Below are 6,173 nucleotides of genomic sequence, written 5' to 3'. Positions count from 1 at the left end.
TCTCAGTCTAGACAATATTGAGAGGATTTTTTTAAAAATAAAATAAAATAAATCAATTCCAATCATCTAGAGTCATTGAGAAAAGATGGTATTAATCTATGGGGCATTAAAAGGCCACCCTTCTGGCATACATCCGATTTCTGTCATCATAACTAAAGTCTGTTCTTAAAATCCATTGCCACTAACTGCTGAACATGCAAAACAAACAGTAATGGGAATTTTGCCCAGTGTGTCACAGGCTCTCCCAGCCCAGAATTTCAACAATTTATCAGGTAATCTATTAGAATGTAAGGCTGAGACTGGTTTCTTATTCCCAGATCTGAATATGACATGATAACTTCAAGACAACAAGAGGTTTCATGGGGTATTGATTAGGGGACTGGGCCACTCCCAGGAGATGGAGGTTGAAATGCACATCTAATTATTATTCCCAGTGGGTGAAATTTAGTCCATTGCTATTTATCTATCTCAGCAGAAAAGAGGGAAGGCGAGTTTTTACTCATGTTCCTTGAAGGAAAGGCAGTAGGTTAAACTAATCAAGGAGAGAAGCAACCTAGAACTAAGAAGAAATTTCCTGACAACTTAGGAAGTTTTGAATGCGCCAGTACTAGAAGTCCCAGAAGTTTTGAAAGTGCCAATACTAAAAACATAGAAACATAGAAGACTGACGGCAGAAAAAGACCTCATGGTCCATCTAGTCTGCCCTTATACTATTTCCTGTATTTTATCTTAGGATGGATATATGTTTATCCCAGGCAGGTTTAAATTCAGTTACTGTGGATTTACCAACCAAGTCTGCTGGAAGTTTGTTCCAAGGATCTACTACTCTTTCAGTAAAATAATATTTTCTCATGTTGCTTTTGATCTTTCCCCCAACTAACTTCAGATTGTGTCCCCTTGTTCTTGTGTTCAAGAAGTCCCAGAAGTTTTGAATGCGCCAATACTAGAAACATAGAAAAATGGAAGACTGACGGCAGAAAAAGACCTCATGGTCCATCTAGTCTGCCCTTATACTATTTCCTGTATTTTATCTTACAATGGATATATGTTTATCCCAGGCATGTTTAAATTCAATTACTGTGGATTTACCAACCACGTCTGCTGGAAGTTTGTTCCAAGGATCTACTACTCTTTCAGTAAAATAATATTTTCTCATGTTGCTTTTGATCTTTCCCCCAACTAACTTTAGATTGTGTCCCCTTGTTCTTGTGTTCAAGAAGTCCCAGAAGTTTTGAATGCACAAATACTAGAAGTTTTAAAGAAGAGATTACACAGTCATTTGTCTGAAATAGTATAGGACAGTACTGTATTGGCAAACCTTTTTTGGTGCTGAAGCGGGAGTGCACACCTACATGCATGTGCTGGAAACCAGAAGAGCAGCCACCTGGAATGCATGTGCACCCTGGGAAAATGATCTGGTGTTCACGCATGAACACCAACCACCTGAGCTGGTTTCTGGTATGTATGTGTCTGTGAATGCCAGCTGGCCGGTGTACATGTGCGTATCACCCCCCCAAAAAAATCATCTTTATGGTGCATGCATGCACACCAGGCAGCTGCTCTTCAAGTTTCAAGTGCTCCCACACGCATGAAGACCAGCTGGCAACAGCTCACATGCCCAGAGAAATGCCTCTGTGTACCACTTCTAGTATGCTTGCCATAGGTTCTCTATCAAGGGTATGGGGCAGTGATGGCAAACCTATGGCAAGTGTGCCACAGGTGGCCCACAGAGCTATATCTAAGGGCACATGAGGCATTGCTCTGTGTCAGCTCCAGCACAGCACATGCATGCGCTGGGCTGCTGGTTTTCGGCCACCTTTTCACCCGTTTTCACTCTCCCCAGGCTTCCAGAAAGCCTTCTGAACTCTGGAGATGGTGAAAAACAGCCTAACGGGCCACCAGAAGTTTGTTTCCAAATTTCCGGTTGGCCCATAGAGCCATTTTTCACCATCCCTAGGCTTCGGGAGACTTTCCCAAACCCTGGGGAGAGTGAAAAACAGCCCAACACTGAAGTTCAAAAGCTTTGTGCATGCATGGTGGGGCAATATTATTATTATTGTTGTTGTTGTTATTTATTTATTTATTAGATTTATATGCCAAACTTCTCCGAAAACTTGGGGCGGTTGGGGGTTGTGCACATTCATGGAGGGGGGAGCATTGCATTATGGGTGTGGGCACTCAGGCACACACTATTATGCGCATACACACCCTTTTGGCACCTGAGCCAAAAAAGGCTCACCATCTCTGGTATAGGGAGATTCTGTTCTGTTCTGTTCCATCCATTTCCATGTAAAACTCTCCTTGAATCCTGATGGCTTTAGAGACAAAAACAATCATGAAGTTCTAATAGCAACAATTTAAAAACGGTTGCCTTCTTCCAAAAGATGATTTGGATCCCCCAGTCTAGCCTTCACTTCTGATCTTCTCTTTTAATCTCCCATCCATGTTGTGAGAATATCAGGTCCTGCTTAACTTTCAAGATTAGCTAAGGGCTGCCATCTACTGTAGATAAGAGCAGTGCATAAACAACCAACAACCAAGTATGGGAAGAAACGGGGTAAAAATGTAAGAATCAATTCTAGGACCTACTCAGGTTGTGGCCAATTGGAACTAAAATGCCAGGAGTTCTCATTGTTTTCCAAATAGTGCCTTTTAAAACAAAAATCCCTTTAAAAATTTAAAATAGCAGAAAGATGGAGGGCAATGGGGCAGGCAGCCATCAGTCTGCATGGCTTTTGCAGAGGAAAAGTCTGAGCCGCTTATGATTACAATTTAAAGTGGAATGGGAGAGAGAAGGGGAAGAAAACTTTGTCCAGCCTGGTTCCATTTAAATTTCTCTTCCTTGGGACTTCGTGCTCATGGCTGAGGTGCCCGGAGCCATTGCTCATTTTTGTCCAGTTTTAAAACAACAGATTGCTTCCTATCCTTCTGTTAGCATCCATATGAAGATGGCAATCTCTTCTCCCCACCCCCCTCCCTCTCCCCCTCTTTTCCTTCGCCTCTCCTCTCCCCTCCCGTCTCTCCCTCCTCTCTTCTTCTCCCCTCCCCTCCTTTCCCCCTCCCCCTCATCTGTCTTCTTCTCCCCTCCTCTGCCCTCCCCTCCTTTCCCCTCTTTTCTCCTCCTCTCCCTCACTTCTTTCTCCCACCCCTGCCCTCCCCCCTTTTCCCTTCCCACCTCTCCCAGCTCCTCTCTTCTTCACCCCTCCCCTGCCCTCCCCTCCTTTCACCTCTTTCTTCCTCCCCCCTTTCCTCTAATCTCCTCTGCCCTCTCTCCTTCCCCTCCTCTCTTCTTCCCTCCCCTGCCCTCTCCTCCTTTTCCTTCCTCTCTTCCCCTCCCCTTCCCCGCCCTCCCCTCCTTTCACCTCTTTCTCCCTCCCCCTTTCTTCTCCTCTCCCCTGCCCCCTCTCTCTCCCCTCCTCTCTTCTCCTCTCCTTCCCCACCCTCCCCTCCTTTCACCTCTTTCCTCTCCCTCTTCTCTGCCCTCTCTCCCTCCGATCCTCTCCACCCCTCTCCCTTTCCTCTCTCCTCTTCTTCTCCCCTCCCCTGCCCTTCTTTCTTCTCCCCTCCTCTCTTCTTCTTCCCTCCCTTGCCCTCTCCTCCTTTTCCTCCCTCCCTTCCCCTCCCCTTCCCCGCCCTCCCCTCCTTTCACCTCTTTCTCCCTCCCCCTTTCTTCTCCTCTCCCCTGCCCTCTCTCTCTCCCCTCCTCTCTTCTCCTCTCCTTCCCCACCCTCCCCTCCTTTCACCTCTTTCCTCTCCCTCTTCTCTGCCCTCTCTCCCTCCGATCCTCTCCACCCCTCTCCCTTTCCTCTCTCCTCTTCTTCTCCCCTCCCCTGCCCTTCTTTCTTCTCCCCTCCTCTCATTCTTCCTCCTTTCTCCTTTTCTTTCTTCCCCCATTCCCTTTCTCCTGCTTTTTGATATATATTTTTTTTGCTCCCTACTGAAGCACAGCACACAGTAACATATTCACTCTCTTTAGGAGATGTCCTGCCCTTAACCTTTCCCGGGTGTTCTGTGCAACAGACAGTTTCATTTCACTCTATGCTTCAGAAAACAGCGGTCAGATGAAAAACATCTGCTCTCGTTTCTTCTTGCAATGTATTTCTCCAGGTTGCACTGACTGTGCCCTTCCATCCTCACTTTTCAAGAAGAAAAAGAAAGAAATAGGCGAGGAACCCACCAGTCGTCCTCTCCCCCTTTGCCACCCGCCCCATTCGCCTTTGAAATCCAATGAACTCAGCAATTATTTAGCCAGTGTCTCAAAGAAGTGTCAGCTCTTTGTAACTAAAGTTATAGTCCTGAGCAATGTGGGCAAAATGATTGGTGGAGCTCTGTGGAAAACCGTGTCACGTACTGCTGACAGCCATTGCAAGGGCCCACCTACGATTACAAGACAGCAACAAAGAAATGTTTTCTGGTGATCAAACAGGAATTCATAGAACAAACAAAACTACTGTACTTAACAGAAATATTGTCTTGCGTGGAAATCTGAGAAACCCAGTTGGCCTTTCTATTTTTCCGTTGCTTCTTTCACAGCCGCCTTTTTTGGATGATGCTCTTTTTGTACAAGAAATCCTCCTCGATCCACAGCTCACATTAGAGAACCATCTTTCAGCTGTGGCGAGGGGGGCATTTGCCCAGGTCCCCCTGGTGCACCAGTTGCGGCTCTATCTGGACCGGGAGTCACTGCTCACAGTCACTCATGCCCTCATAACCTCGAGGCTCGACTACTGTAACGCTCTCTACATGGGGCTACCTTTGAAAAGTGTTCGGAAACTTCAGATTGTGCAGAATGCAGCTGCGAGAGCAATCATGGGCTTCCCAAGGTATGCCCATGTTACACCAACACTCCGCAGTCTGCATTGGTTGCCGATCAGTTTCCGGTCACAATTCAAAGTGTTCGTTATGACCTATAAAGCCCTTCATGGCACCCGACCAGAATATCTCTGGGACCGCCTTCTGCCGCACGAATCCCAGCGACCGGTTAGGTCCCACAGAGTTGGCCTTCTCCGGGTCCCGTCGACTAAGCAATGTCGTTTGGCGGGACCCAGGAGAAGAGCCTTCTCTGTGGCGGCCCCGACCCTCTGGAACCAGCTCCCTCCAGATATCAGAGTTGCCCCCACCCTCCTTGCCTTTCGCAAGTTCCTTAAAACCCACCTCTGTCGTCAGGCATGGGGGAATTGAAATTTCTCTTCCCCCTAGGCTTATAGAATGTATACATGGCATGCTTGTATGCATGAGTGGTTCTTTAAATTTGGGGTTTTTAGATTATTTTTAATATTAGATTTGTTTACATTGTTTTTTATATTGTTGTTAGCCGCCCCGAGTCTTCGGAGAGGGGGGGCATACAAATCTAATAAATAAATATATGAATTTTTTTCCACATGCAATTTAAGGCAGTAAACATACCTAACACTTGTCCTAAAGGTGCTCTTTAAAAAGGCAACTGGACTTTGGTTTTCCTTGAAGACGTTTCAGTTCTTCTGAAGAACTGGAGAAGCTTCTTAAATGAGAAGCAAAACATCTTCAAGGAAAAAAAAACAAAGTCCAGTTGCCTTTTGAAAAAGCACCTTTGGGACAACCATAAACTGATGACTGAGAATCTTCATACAGATATCTAATAATTCTTCCTCCTATTTTCCTCACAGCAACAGCTCTGTGAGGTGCATTGGGCTGAGAGAGAGTAACTGGCCAGAGGTTATGGTGCTAGTTTTCATGTCTAAAATGGGACTAGAATTCACAGTCTCCTGGTTTCTAAGCTAATACTTGTTCTGTCTGATCCAGGTCCGATCGGAATAAAAAGCACACACACACACTTAGAGAATCCAAAATAAAACTACATTGCTATTAAAACATCCAGTATAAAACAGGTTAAAGTTTAGTTCACGCTGGCAGTGTTCCCAGCTAAATTGTCTCTGAGATAAGGAAGGAGTCCTGGGCTGGAAGCCAAAATTGATTAGGGAAATTCCTTTGAAGTGCATTCAATACATACTTATAGTTCTTCATGGTTTTCTTTAGACGATGGATTTACCTTACGATGAGCTAACATGAGTTCGAACAGTCTGCAAGCAAAGTATTTCTTGAACCCTGGAGCTGGCACATCAGCCTTGGTTACAAACGTTGTTCACCATGCCCGCTTCCCCTCAGACTGTCCCTTGTATACTGACAAGGCATGG

This window comes from Erythrolamprus reginae, chromosome Z (assembly GCF_031021105.1).
Source record: "Erythrolamprus reginae isolate rEryReg1 chromosome Z, rEryReg1.hap1, whole genome shotgun sequence".
NCBI classification, from domain to species: domain Eukaryota; kingdom Metazoa; phylum Chordata; class Lepidosauria; order Squamata; family Dipsadidae; genus Erythrolamprus; species Erythrolamprus reginae.
Note: the sequence above shows the minus strand (reverse complement) of the source record.